Raw genomic sequence first — 14,401 nt, forward strand, 5'->3', positions numbered from 1 at the left:
TCCTTCCCCCCTCATCTGCTTCCATGGTTCTAGGACACTTTTTTTCCAGTCTCTCCAGCTGGAGAGCTGGAGTCCCCTGGGCTCCCACGGGCCGTGAGTCATGTCACCCTGTCCAGACTTTCCAATGGTACCTGCCTCTCTCTCTCTCTCACTGTCTGCGTCTGTGGCTGCGACAAGCTGGCTGGGTCCTCTTCTCCACGCACTTCTTGTACCCCTGCATTGCTACGTCCTTGCCTTTACCCCACCATCCACCTCGTACGCTTCGGCCAAGCTTTAACAGACCGCTCCCAGACTCAAGACCCTGCCACGGCTCCCCTCTGCCCACACAGTCCAGCCCAAGCCTCCCGGCTGCCCGTCCTGGCCATCTTTCACTGCCTGCCCCGGCCTGGGGGGCACAGCCTCACCCACTTCCCCTGCCGCTGCTGCCTGCCTGGACCCATGCTGCCCTTTAAAAATTGGCCTCCTGGGGGTGCCTGGGTGGCTCAACTGGTGAAGCGTCTGACTCTTGATCTCAGTTCAGGTCTTGATCTCAGGGTGGAGCGTTCACGCCCCCAAAATAGATAAATTAAGAAATAAAATTGGGCTCCCACTTGCCTCCAAACAGGCCCTATAGTTTCCTGCCCTTCCCCTTTGCTCATGCCAGCTGCTCCATCTAGAAAAAACAAAAACAAAATACCCCCCTCAAAACCAAAATATAGTCCTTTCCACTTGTCTCCTACTAAAATCCTTCTTGCCAAGGCCAGCCCGAACCCTGTACTTGCTGTTCAGTCTTCCCTGCTGCACCCCAGACTCTGGAGATCTGTCTCCATCAAACAGCTCACATGCCTACCGTCTGGAACATTCCTTCTGATCCTTAATAACATGCTTTGTGAGTTTGCTCCATGCTCTCGGCTGAATAGTACATACTTTGAAAGAAGGGACATGCCTTGTGGTCCCCACGTTTTGTGGACCATCTTGCTTAATGGGTGAAGCTGTTTCTAAGCCTCTCGTCCTCCCTTCACAAGGGGCTGGAGTGAAAAAAGTCACATCCAGATATTAGGAAACCTCTGTTTTTTAGCAGCCTGGGAGCAGAATTCTCCTGGAATCTGTGGAGAAGCTCCATGAATTCCTGGGATTCTCCAAGAATCCCAAAAGCACTGGCAAGATGCTGACCTTGTCCCTTCTCAGGTCTGAGGACAGCTCAGCTCTGGGCTATAGCTCCCGTCCCTTCCCTTCCGAAAGCCAACCCATTTCTCTGTTAGCTGCCTACCGTCCACTGAGCTGCCATTTTGTGCCAGGAGCTGTCTCAGGGGCCCTATGTATTTGATCTCATTTAATTCCCATAGCAACCCTATGAAGAAAGGTTGTTCCCATTTTACAGAAGGGAAGTCTGAGGCTGGGAGAACTTAGCCATCACGGCTGGTAAGCAGAGCCGGGATAGAAAGCAAGCTGAGTCCAAACCCCCCTTCCAACCACCACCCCGACCTAACAGTTCCGAAACCCCATCTCCTCTGAGAAGCTCCCCCACCAAGCCGTGCAGATCATGAGATTGCCCCAGTTATCCCCCACTTGTTTCTTTACATCCTGTTTAAAATGACGGCATCAGGTACTCCTCCTGATGAAGGCGGTTAGGAGACGTGTGGATTTGGGGATCACCATGCCACGTTCCCCGTGAGTCTGGGTGGGTTTTCTGTGGCCACTGAAACTACCTTTTCCTCCCACCCACTTACTCTTTAGAATATTCTTTGACATAACTGCTAGCAAGGCAGGCTCGCCCCAAGCCCTTTTTGGACTGAAGTTTTGACTTAACATGTGTGGGGTGTCTCGGTAAAGGACTGTGTTTTCCCTGTGCCTGTCCTCGTCCATAAAATGAAGACAACATTCCCTACTTCACTATTGGGGTGTAAATAAAAGAAAGTGTGTCAAACACCTAGCATGCTATCTCACATAATGAGGGCTTCCTACAAGTATGCCTTCTTTCAGATCCCAATACATAACCCAGGGTACAACTGTTGGAGGGAGAGTCAAGTCTGAATAATGACCATATCTCAGGCAGGGCTGGCCGGACCTCTAGCGAGCAGGACCCAGGCCCCTACCTCAGCTTTTCGCCTGGGCTCCCAATGCTCTCACCCTCGTCTGGCCCTCTGTAGCCGTTCATCTGCCCCAACCTCACAAGAGCCCTTCCTGGGGAGACAGAAAAATGGAGGGGGAAGGAAGACAAGAATAGACTCCCCACCAGCAGCTCCAAGGACACAGAGCCCTCCCAATCCAGCCCCTGCTCCGCTCCCCAGCCCATCCCTCACACGTATCTATCTTCTTACTCAAATACAACTTTGCGCTGTGCAGGGACATGGAGCCGTTCATCGGAGGGGTGTTGGGGCCAAGGATGTTTTTAAAGGATGGAAGTATGACTTTACACATGTACTGATGGAAATGATCAAATAGAAGGATTGGTGGAAGAAGGAACCTTCTACGGAGTCTGGTTTTGCCGTTTTATCTGACCTCCTTCATCCCCCTGTAAATTTTAGGTCAAAGTTCCCTGTCTCATGTCAGTGACTCCTTTATACTCAATAGTCGGCATGGAATTTGGATTCAAATCCTGCTGCTTCCACTTATTGGCTGGTTGGCCTCCCCAGAACCTTTCCTTATTTCTAAAATGGAAAGAATCATAATATTTCCTTCTTGAATTTGGTGTGACGGTGAAAGGAACGCGGTTTGGCCTGGAGCAGCGCTTAGTAAGAGCTCAGAAATGCCCATCGTGGTTGTTAACGTCCTTTTACCAAAGAGTTTCTCCCAAGTCTTCCCGAGATGCACCGAGCCCCCGCTTGGGGGCAAGCATTTCTTCGGCATCAGCCACGGTCCAGAATGCCAGACCCAGAGATCTGACGCTGTGGTTGTGCGTGCCTGGAGAGAGAGCTAAGGACAAAGACAGGTCTGGAGTTCCAGTCTCGCTTTACACACCTATCCAGCTGTTCCCGCCTCATAAACACTGATCTCCTCGAAGTTTGAGACTTCAGCTTGCAGCGGTCAGGGAAGCGCAACCAACGCTCTCAGGCTTTTCTTTGCAACAGCTCTGCTTCAGACTCCAGAATCACCAGGGGCCCGCTCTAAGTTTTCCTCGACCCCCCGCTCATTCACGGCGAAGCAGGAGCACGGAGTGTGTAAGAGCTTGCTGAGCTCTCTATGGGAATGCCCCCGAACTGTCGAGAACAGTGACATTGACCTCTGCCCCACTTGGCATCAGCGGGGAAGACCCCCCCTCCCCAGAATTCTGATTGACCGGCAGGGGTCAGGGCGGAGGGAATTTTGGAAAGTCCCCAGGCGATTCCACTGTGCCACAAAGGTACAAAGCCCCAGAATAAGAGGCTCTCAAGCCTCCTAAGTGGGACTATCTGTCCTAACCCATGTCTCATCAGACTACGCCAGCTCTTAACCGGGGGTCAGGACACCGGCTCGTCCAGTCACCTCTTCAAACATCATTGCTTCTAATGCTGTGGCCAGGGCCCTCTGCCTGCCCTTCTGGGTGAAGCTCCCTCCTCTAACACCCCCAGGCCCGGTACTTAACCCTTCGGGGCATGTTTCACTCTGTGCATCGCTTTTCTTCTCCACACCTGGCAATTTCTTGAGGGTAAAGTCTGGGTCTTCCTTTCTCACCCCCCAGCGTCTGAGGTGTTGGAGTGGGGGGCTGCATGCCTGCATGTGACGGAATGAGTGACTGAACCCCGAAGAGCAGGAACCCAAGCTCAGAAGGGAAGCAGCGGAACCGAGAGCGTGGGGTCTGGAGAGGGAAGGTTTCCGCCCAGATCCCAGCTCTGCTTCTTAGTGGCTGGGATGCTTTAGGCAGGAACTCGGGCTCCCTGGCCTCCATTTTCCTTCTATGAGACATGACGACAGTAAGGTCCTGATCGTGTTATGGCAAGAAGTAAACGATAGAAGCCATTTAGTGCGCTTTGCCCAGTGCCTGGAACTAGTAAATGCCCAATAAATGTTAGGCTCTTCTTAGAACAGGTGGGGGCCAGTATTTGAGGCTTCATGGGCCTTCAGACGCTGTCCTCATTCCCTAAGGCCTCTTGAACCTGGGTTTCCTTAGCCCTGGAAAGGAGACCGTTCCTGGGACAGCTGCGTGAGCACCTGGGCCTTCCATGTGTCAGGCAGGGAGGCAGCTCCCCCACCCCCCATCCCGGCCCTGGTGGGGTGCCCCGAGGTGAGCAGTTGCTTTGCCTTTTAACAACCCCCCCCAACACTGCTTTGTGTTGATTGCTGGGCAGGTGGGGGCAGCTGCTGTGACTGTGACCGTGACCAGGGCCGCATCTGCTGAGGCCTGTCAGTCCCCTGTCGGATTCACCCTGAGGACAGACAGGGCTCCTGCTCCGGGAAAAGCTTACAGCAGCCTCTGGAGCAGCTCCGCAAGCTGCCGTCTGGGCTTTTCCTCCTGAGTTCCCTGTGTGCTTGGCCAGGGCCAGGGACCAGGCACCGAGGTGCCTTCCCCGAAGATCAGATCGAGTTACAGAGCACATTCTCTGGCCCCACCTTAAAGAACATCAAAGCCTGGAGTCAAAGCAGCCTGCCTGGGCGTGAGGAGGCCGCTGCCTGCTTGGTATGATTCCAGGATCGCTGGAAAAATCCCTCCAGCCTCAAATATTTTCCTGCTATAAGGCTGAAACGCCACCATTAGGCACCCAAGCTTCTGATTTGGAGCAGCGGTTCTCAAAGTGTGGTTCCCCCCACCACCCCTGCAGCAGCAGCCCCTGGGAACTCATTAGAAATGCAAATTCTCAGGCCCCTCCCCAGACCTCCTGGATCAGGATGGGGGGGGGGGGGAAGAGTATCCAGGTTTAACAGGCCCTGGTGGTGATTCTGATGCCCTGGTAACCGCATGGAAAGGAGGATGTCACCCAGAAGGATAAAACACATGCGTGCGATAGTTCTGATGTATGGCTCGGCTCGATGGGCTGGGAGGAGGTTGGGACAGGGACAGGGAGCGGGGAGGGAAGGTCCTGCTTGGCTAGTGCGGCCAGACAAACCTGGCACAAACTCTTAGGTCTGCCTTTTAGTGGTGTGGCCCTGGGCAAATAATTTAATCTCGTCAACTTTCATTTGTACGTTGTAAACTTCGGACTGTACGACCAATTCAAAGGACCGAAAATGAAACAAGATCTAGAAAGTACTTGGCAGTAATAGGTGCTTAATGGATGCTAAGATCCTCTCCCCAACCCACCCCCACCTTACAGAGAAGAAGTCTGGGTCCAACGCCCTGGCAGGGAAGAGGGCTTAGGATTGTGAGTCCCACAGGCACAGACCAGGAAAGGAAGATGCTGGAAGAGGTTGGGAGGCCAAGACAGAGGAGAGAAGCAGAACCTAGAAGAAGGAGCAGCCCTCAAACTCCACCCTTCTGCTTGCCTCTGTTTTGGGGCGAGCCAGCCTTTCCACCATCCTTCCCAGAGGCAGGGCGGGGCCGACTCTTTGCTTACCCTCCCTCTGCGTCATTCAAACCTCTTCCCCACCCCCCCAACTCCAGCCCTGCAGGACTTACAGACCCAAAGCCTTCCTCTGGGGAGATGACTGGAGGAAATCCAGAGTTGGCAAGCTTTCCTGTAACGCTGGGTCCCTGGAGTTAAGGCTAGAGCCAACAGTTGATGCAGAAGAGATCTGCCTCTTGCCCAGACATGGCCAGAGTCTGCCCAGGAGCCAAAAGACAGCGGTTGAGAGCCTCCCACGAGAAGCAGAGGCGGCCCACAGCGGCGTGCTTCCCTTTCTTTTAAGGCCTTTGATGAAAGAGCCCATGAAGATCTCAGTCTCACTAGGCAGGCTCACATGATGTGGTTCTGGGGTAATGATACCCTGATTGTCCTAGCTCCCCACTGCCAGGAATCCTAGAGTCAATGCTTCATCATTAATGCAAGGATCTATCCCTATGAGAATTCACATCTCCATTAAGCTGTGTTCTGGGCTTGGGCTACTCCGCCTGAATTCAAACCCCAGCTCTACCATTGGTTAGTCGTTACATTCTGGGTTACATATTTAATCTCTTCCAGCCTCACTTTCTGCCTTTGCGAAATAGGGACAGTGATTATTTCTATATATCATGATAATATATATGTAATATACGTATTATACATATAGCTATTATTTAAGGGTTAAAAATACACAGTGCTGTTTGGATCCTTTATGAACACATCTCTTTAAAGCTTCAGGAAGAACAGAGGACAGGGATTGAAGGGAACGGCTGAGATCAGGGATGGCTAGCAGGTGTCCAGCAGGATGCTCACTTGGGTGGTCTGGCAGGCGCCCCCGGAACACTGCACTGTCAGGGTTGGGAAGGATTCCAAGGGCAACTCCAGCCTCGATGGAGTACATGACCGAGTGGAAACGTCTGCTTCGACCTGGGCAGGGGCCTGGGAGCAGGTGCAACCCATATTTGCCATCTCTGCTCTAGTTGCCTCCCCCCTGAAGGCCAAAGCCAAGCGTTGACTCTGGTAATTGCCAGAAGTAGAATTATAGAGGCCATTACCCGAGAACTTCAAAGGCTCCCACGGAAAGAGTGGCTAAGCCCCTTAATTGAACACTGTCTCCCAGGCGTGCCCCCAAGATCCTGAAGCCGATTTCCTTGTGGTGGGGGTGGGGTGGGAAGAGGGGGTACTAGGAGGGTGGGGAGGACCCAGAGGAACCAAGCAGCCCAGGGGAAGCTGAACTCCAGCCTCTTGGCTACTTGGGGGATCAACTCTGGCTTCTCTGCCTGTTTCCCAGCTGGAGGCCTGTGTTTACATTATTAATCAGCCCCATCCTTTCGTCTTCCTAATCATCTCCTCTTTCTCTGCAACAAGGAAACACTTTGAAAAGCAGGCAGCGGGGGTCTCTGTGCAGAGTGCTTAATGGGAGGCAGTAGGCTTAACTAACTAGAATTTAAATAAAAACTTGAAACAAAACAAAAACAAAATAAAATGATTTTTAAAGGCAAAATAAATAAATACATATAACATATTAATACTCATTACAAAGAATAACCCCAGGCAGCAGGACTGGCTCACTGGCCCCTTAGGACAGCAGGCACCGCCTCGGGCCCACGGGACTCTCGGGGCCATGAAAAGGTTTTTAGTTTGTTACAAAATCAAGGGAAAAAGAATGAACATTATAATAATGAATATAGGATAATGAATCCAGCTGGGATTTTGTTTGTCTTCATACCAATGCAGTCATAAAATATCATTTTTAATATTATTTTATGGCGGAAGGGGTCCATGAAAGCAAAAATGCCCAGGGCCCAGGGAAATCATAACGCAGCCCTGAGCACGGGATATGGAAGAGGTTTGAATGGGAACTGGAGACAAAGCCAGGCCCCTCCTTGGACCCTGTTGAGCCTGTGACCTTGAGAAAGTCCTACAGTTTCTGGTTCAGTGTCCAGCAAGTGCAGGAGAGAAGCCAGGGCTTCTCTTCCTCCCTGCCTCTCAGCGCCTAAGTAGCGGGAGCCCTGTGGAAGTGCGGAAACATGCACTCAGTGTCTTACAGGTCCGAGTGCTCACTACCCAGACTGAAAGGGGAGACGTGCATGCTCCGGGAATGGAAGGCCCCAGAGGACGGGTGAATTTTTCCAGGACACCCTAACATCCACCAGCCAGTCTCCATCTGTCCCTTTCCTGGGCAAAAATAAGTTAGGAAGAGGCTGGATGAGTTACCTGGGCCTTTGATGGGTTGTGGGGGATCCGGGGAAACAGCCGCCTTGGGAGAACCACGCCACTCTGGCCAGAGTGCTGAGCTGGCTTCTAGAATAACCCAGGGGAGCGGGGAGATGAAGCCGGAGGAGGGAGGGTCTCCAGGCAGGTGAGGCATGGCCAATCCGCAGTCCTGGGGGCGGGGGTGTCCTGCTCCGTGGGGCTCCTAAGCAGAGATGAAGATCTGAAGACCCTGCAAATTGAGTGGACTTTTCAAAAATAGGCTAGGGGAGAGTTAGGGGAGAGGAAAAGCGGAGTGTCTGATGAGGGTCTGCTGTTCTGGGGTGTGATACAACCCGCTCCTTCCCTGCAAGAATCCCCATAACATCAGCATCTCTCACCTCAGCTCTGGAGTTGCGTTGAATATTTTGGTGAGACCAGTAAGTGCCAAACAAATCCCGTGTGTGCGCGGATAACCCACCTGCTTCCCTGCCTTCTTGTTCTTCACTCCTTTCTCCTTCCCTCCTGGGTCCCCTCTATTTCCCTTTTCCTTTCTTCTCCCCTCCCCACTCCCCCCTTTTCCCCTCCCCACTGCCCTCTGCTCCTGCCCCTTCTCCTTTTTCCTCCGTTTCCCCTCCCCTCCCCACTCCAGAAAGAGGGAAGCATGCCCATCAGAGGTCTCCCACCCGTGTGGACCCCAAGCAGGAGATCTGGAATTCTCCCCGAGAGCAGCGGCACCCACCTTCCTCCTGATGAGTGGAACTCTAAATGGCTCCGTCTGACTAGGAAAGGAAGCTAACCCAAGTTTAGTCAGTGCCATTACTAATTTAAATGCCATTTCTCTCCTTTTCCTCAAGCTCCTTGGAAAAAAATGGACTGGGGGTGGGGAAATGGAAGCAGGGCTTTCTGAGGTCGGACAGCTGGACCTCACCCTGCCAGCCAGCCAGGTGGGGTCTGCAGCCTGGGGGGCCCAGCAAAGGCCAAGCCTTCACCTGCAGGGACAAACCAAGACCCCAGCCTGGCCTCCAGAAGGAAACCCCTTCCTGCTACTCTGCTCACCCTCTGGGGAGAAAAAAAGGGGGAGCTTAGAGGCACAGGAAGTGCAGATTCTCCCTAGGGCTGTTTGGGGGTGGGGGTGGGAGAGGCTGGGCAAAAATGTGTGCTGGCAGGAGCCCTCACCCCTGAGCCCTCCCCACACCCACACCAGGCTTTTCTCTCACAGTTTGAAAGCTGCTGTAATTAAGGATCAAAGAAATGTACATTCACATTATCAAAGGCCATTTCAAAAACTTATCAGATGGGGGCGCCTGGGTGGCACAGCGGTTGGGCGTCTGCCTTCGGCTCAGGGCGTGATCCTGGCGTTGTGGGCTCAGGGCATGATCCTGGCGTTGTGGGATCGAGCCCCACGTCAGGCTCCTCTGCTATGAGCCTGCTTCTTCCTCTCCCACTCCCCCTGCTTGTGTTCCCCCTCTCACTGGCTGTCTCTATCTCTGTCAAATAAATAAATAAAATCTAAAAAAAAAAAAAAAAACTTATCAGATGGGCAAAATAGCAAAAGTTTTTGAAGACTTTGCCTATTACACAAGCCTTCTCAGACCCTACCAGAAAGAATTCTGGAGACACAATTTGAAAATATGTACCCCCAAATATATTCTTTAATCTGGAGGTTCCACTCCTAAGAATCTATCTTAGGAAAACCATGGATGTCACAAAGAATTACTCACAAAAGCGTCCATTGCAATTTTTATTATAGTAGTGAACAATCTCAGACTCAGAGGCACAAGGAGCTGAATTGTGGTACATTTATTCCATGAAATTCTGCACAGCCGTTAATAAATGATTATAGATATGGATTTACCCTCATGGAAATGTTCACGATAAACTGTTTAAATGAAAAAGTTGTTTTCTGAACGGTATGTATGTTATGATCCTACCCTTTAAAGAAAAAAAATCTTTATAAGTGTATTAGTTATCTATTGCTGCGTAACAAATTACCCCCCAAATTTTGTGCCTTAAAGCAACAAATGTGTATTACCTCACAGTTTCTGTGAGCTGGGAATTCGGAAGTGGCTTCTGGCTCCTAGCTGTGGCTTCGGTCACCAGTAGTGTTGACGAGGCTAGAGGATTGCTTCCAAGATGACTCCTTCGTGGGGCCATTAGCAGGAGGCCTCCGCTTCTCCCCACACGCGCCTCTTCATAGGACAGCTGGAGTGTCCTCATGAGATGGCAGTTGGCTTCCCCCAGAGCAAGTGATCCTGGAGAACGGGACAAAGATCACAATGTCTTTCATGACCTGAAGTCACGCTTTGTCACCTCTGCAACATTCCTTTGATTCTGCAAATCTGCCCTATTCCGTGTGGGAGGGGACTGCACGGGAGGCATGAATCCTAAGAGGCAGGGTTCATTGGGGGTCCTCTCAAAGGCTGTCAGCCACGATGTACCGCACTGAGTGTACACACATAAGAAGAGACAAGGTATCTGCTCTCCCAGAGATCACTTTGTAGGGGAGAGGGGGAGGGGAGAGACCCTAAACAATGACCAGGGAGTGAAGGGACACGTGGGGGAGTTGGTGTCGGAGAAGTAGGAAGGGCAGACCAAGAAGACCCTTGGAGGCCATGTAAGGGTTTTCGATATGTTATTCCAAGTGCGATACAAAGCTACTGGACGGTTTTCAGCAGAGCAATGACATGAGCTGATTCATATTTTTACAAGACCGCTCTGGCTCGGTGGCTCGGTGAGGGAATGAACCCGGGGCAAGAGTGGGAACAGAGAGACCCAGGAAGCATTTGGAAGGGTAGTGTTGTGGTGGCTTGGACAATGGCACAAGTGACCCCATGGAGCAGAGGGACAGGGGGATCGAGGAGGGTTGGGGAGTGGGACTGGGAGGGGCAGGGGCTGGGGCAGGGAGATGGAACCCGCTTTGGATGTGTCACCGGGGGAGGGAACCAGAGATGAACAGGGGCAGGAAGTGAGTGGTGGTGGTTGTGGGTTGAATTGCGACCCCCAGAGCTTCCATCAAGTCCTAACCCCTAGTACCTGTGACTGACCTTATGTGGAAATAGGGTTTTTGCAGATGTAATGAAGATGTAAATTAAGATGAAGTGATACTGGAGTAGGGTGGGCTCGTCTTTTTTTTTTTTTTTTTAAGATTTTATTTATTTATTCGACAGAGATAGAGACAGCCAGCGAGAGAGGGAACACAAGCAGGGGGAGTGGGAGAGGAAGAAGCAGGCTTATAGCAGAGGAGCCTGATGTGGGGCTCAATCCCAGAACGCCAGGATCACCGTCTGCCGAAGGCAGACGCCTAACCGCTGTGCCACCCAGGCTCTTAATCCAGATGGAGAAGAGACTGAGACACACAGGGGGAAATGCCGCATGAGGACAGCGGTAGGAATCGAAGAGTTGCAGCTGCGAGCTGAGGAACAGGAAGGATTGCCAGCCACCCCCAGAAACTAGGAGGAGGCTAAGAAGGATTCTCACCCACAGGCTTCAGAGGGAACATGGCCAACACCTTGATTTGGGGTTTCTAGTCTCCAGAACCGTGAGACAATACATTTCCATTGTTTTAAGTCTCCTGGTTGGTGGTGCTTTGTTACAACGGCCCTAGGAAACGAATACAGTGGTCAAAGAGAGGATATTTATTTTATTTTATTTTATTTTATTTTTTAAAAGATGTTATTTTTAAGGAATCTACACCGACCATGGGGCTCGAACCTACAATCCCCGAGACCATGAGTTGCACACTCGACAGACTGAGCCAGCCAGGTAGGTGCCCCAAGGAGGGGATTTTTTTTTTTAAGATTTATTTATTTATTTTAGAGGTGAGGGAAGGGCAGAGGGAGAGAGAGGGAATCCTCAGGCAGATTCCCCACTAAGCGTGGAGCCCCTATGCGATGCGAGGCTGGATCTCACAACCCTGAGATCATGACCTGAGCCAAAATCAAGAGTCGGATGCCCAACTGACTGAGCCCTGCAGGGGACCCCCAAGGAGGGGATTTTTAAACAGAGGAGATTTTAGAGCAAGTCTGTGTGCCACTGGGAATGATCCAGGGCATGAGACCCCGAGGATGCAAGGGAGCTGGTGTAAGGGTGATGCGGTCACTGGGAGGAGAGAGGGGATGGCATCCAGTGCCTTTGGTTTTTGACACGCACAAGCCCTCTTCCATCACGATAGGTGTAAAGGCCAGGGCATGCACAGATGGAGGGAAGTGCGAAGCCTGGTGGCCGCAAGATAAGAGGGCTTCTATTCTCAAAGAACCATGAGAAGTGTGGGGAGGTAAATTGGCTACAGAAACATAGCAGGATTTCATTTGGATAGAAAAAAGTTGGGAAGAACGTATCTCAACATCTCAATAGTGGGTATGATTAAATTCCATTGGGGTGACTTTTCTTCTTTCTTCTTTTTCTAATGCATAATGCCTGATTTTCTGCCAATGAACCTAGATTAAATATCCAATGAAAATCGTTTTTCAGGTTGAAAAAAATGTGTATGTCCCGGAGCTGAGCCTCCGGCATCAGCCAACTGTTAATGGTGCACCTTGGAGATGGGAGAGGGGGTGCAAGGGGGAGGCTGTGGGGCTTTTGGGGTGACAGGAGATGGTTGGAATCAAGGAGAAGCCCCAGGCGCAGACAGCTTCAAACAACAGGCATCAGACTTTGGATAAACACCAGGAACAAAAGCATCACCATTAGGCAACAGCTTTCGTGCAGAGCCCGGAGGGATGGGGAGACAGCCCAATTCCTTCCTTGAAGGAGGCCGCTCTTGTTCCTGGAGGCTCTGGACAGGCACGCATCGGTCAAGGACCCCCTCTCTGGGGGGGATAGTGTGCTTTCCGAGTTGGAAGAGATCCACATGCCCATGGAAGCACCATGAAGTCATAGAATTTTAGAGCTGGAAGGAACCCTTGGGGGGTCTTGAGATTTGCAAAGTGGGGACTTGAACAACCTCCTTCAGAACTGGCAGAACCGAGGACCCTGCTGTTATGAAAAAGCCCCAGGTGGTTCTGTGGCCAGTGGAGTTTGGGAACCACTCTTCCAGTCTGTCTGTTATTCAGTTGAGGAAGAGCTGTGGTCTGAGAAGGGGCACAGCCCTGTCTCTCCCCAGTCACGGTCTTTCCACCACCCGGCAGCCCCCCTCTTTCCTCCCGCTCTTCCTCCCCAGTGCCTTTCTGCTCTTCTGTGTCCTGCTCATCCTTTGGGGCCCAGCTGGTCACCCCTCCATCACCAGCATTCTAGAACAACTGACCTCCCCTTCCCCGAGCTCCCGCAGCCCGGACTGTCTGCCAGGCAGAATCCACCCAGGGATGACAGCTTTGGGGATTTCAGTCTTTTCTCCACAACGGAATGTGCCCACCCCATGAGGACAAGGATTATTTTTCTTTTCTTCCCCCTCCCCTGTGCCCGGCAGAGTGTTGGGCCCATGGTAAGGGGGCGGGAGGCAGAGAGAACAGAATAGTGGACTAGCCCCCGGGAGACCACACCCACTGTGGGACAGCCAGTCACTCCAGCTCTGTGCCTCTCTTTCATCACCAGCAAAATGTGCCAAGGGAATGAGGTCAGTGGTTTGCCAACCCAGAATTTTTTAAGGCAGTGGAACCCTTTCGCGCAGTAGGAATCAGAGCTCTAGTGTATAAACCAAATGACAGAGAGGTGCTGGGCCGAAGCGGGGGGGCGGGGGGTGCTCCGCCTCCCTCTTCTTGCTGGGTGCGTGCTTTGAAACCCCATTTGAGAACTCCTGGCTGACCCCGTACCCTGCTAATGCCCCACATGCCAAGTGTCTCCTAAATACTCACGATCGGCCAATCTGTTTGATTTCTGCCAGCTCTTTCCTGCCGCCACGTTGAAATGTTCTGTTCCATGGCCCTCTGCCCAGCGGTGTCTGGACATTCCATTCCATTCCGCGCCTTGCACACAGGACTGCCCAGCTGGACAGCTGGAGTGCTGCACTGTCCCTCGTGGGGAGGGAGGCCGCAGCGTCTGGGCACGGCTGATAAGTTTTCATCATATTTAACATGAGACTCGGGGTTCCCCGGGGAGGAAGAAGCTGCTTGGAGATCCCCCCCTTGTAAGCTAACCGATGAGTGGCTGCTTTTCTCTAAGCTCCTCGGATGAAAACTGTCAAGGGAGATTTCTTAGCTGAAATCTTTCACTCTCCGAAGCTGTGGCCCAGACACTCCCACACTCTCCCGGCCACTCTGACATCCTTTCTTCCCAGGCAAGGATCTCACTTGCCAGCCGTGGGCCCTCAGGGAAATTTCCTCCCACTTGGAGTCTTGGCACCGTCCTCTGTAAAACGGGACATCAGCGCCTACCTTGCCAGGTTGATACTCAGCCTGTGCGCATCGGTAAAAGTATTCCAGTTGTTAGAATGTTCGAGTGCATCCATCAGGGTTGGTGAAGAGCCACTCCCCTAAGCCTCTGGATTTCCGTCAGCCTCTAACATTCTAGCCACCCGCTTCTGGAAGCCCCAGACATCCGCAGACCCGGCAGCCTGAGGGTCACGTCCCAGCCAGCGGGAGCCTGCAGACAGGCTTCCAGAACCGTGGCCGGGGTCCATTCTCATGGGCCGGGGTCAGGCCTTGCTGATTGTTAAATATTTTAGCATTACCCTGGGCTGTGCAGGTATAAGATAATGGAGGCACAGCACCCAGCACATTCGTTCCTGGGACTCCAGAGAAATGGTAATTTTCGTAATCCTCAGACTTCACAGCACTGAGCCTCCCAAGCCCAGCCAAAGCGTATCCTCTTTCACGCGCTCACATCCCCCCTCGTTT

At 52.1% G+C, this 14,401-nt stretch overlaps 1 long non-coding RNA gene across 1 annotated transcript; it reads right to left on the reverse strand.

Annotated features, from left to right (window-relative positions):
• Positions 1 to 9,359: 9,359 nt before the first annotated feature.
• On the reverse strand, positions 9,360 to 13,944 carry LOC113240916 (uncharacterized). The gene is made up of 3 exons (XR_003311359.4): positions 13,421 to 13,944; positions 11,109 to 11,231; positions 9,360 to 9,883 (listed from the first exon to the last, which is right to left on the reverse strand). It is a non-coding gene; the product is annotated as an uncharacterized LOC113240916 (long non-coding RNA).
• Positions 13,945 to 14,401: the final 457 nt, after the last annotated feature.

The sequence above is a fragment of the Ursus arctos genome, unplaced genomic scaffold, assembly GCF_023065955.2.
Source record: "Ursus arctos isolate Adak ecotype North America unplaced genomic scaffold, UrsArc2.0 scaffold_28, whole genome shotgun sequence".
In the NCBI taxonomy this organism is placed as follows: domain Eukaryota; kingdom Metazoa; phylum Chordata; class Mammalia; order Carnivora; family Ursidae; genus Ursus; species Ursus arctos.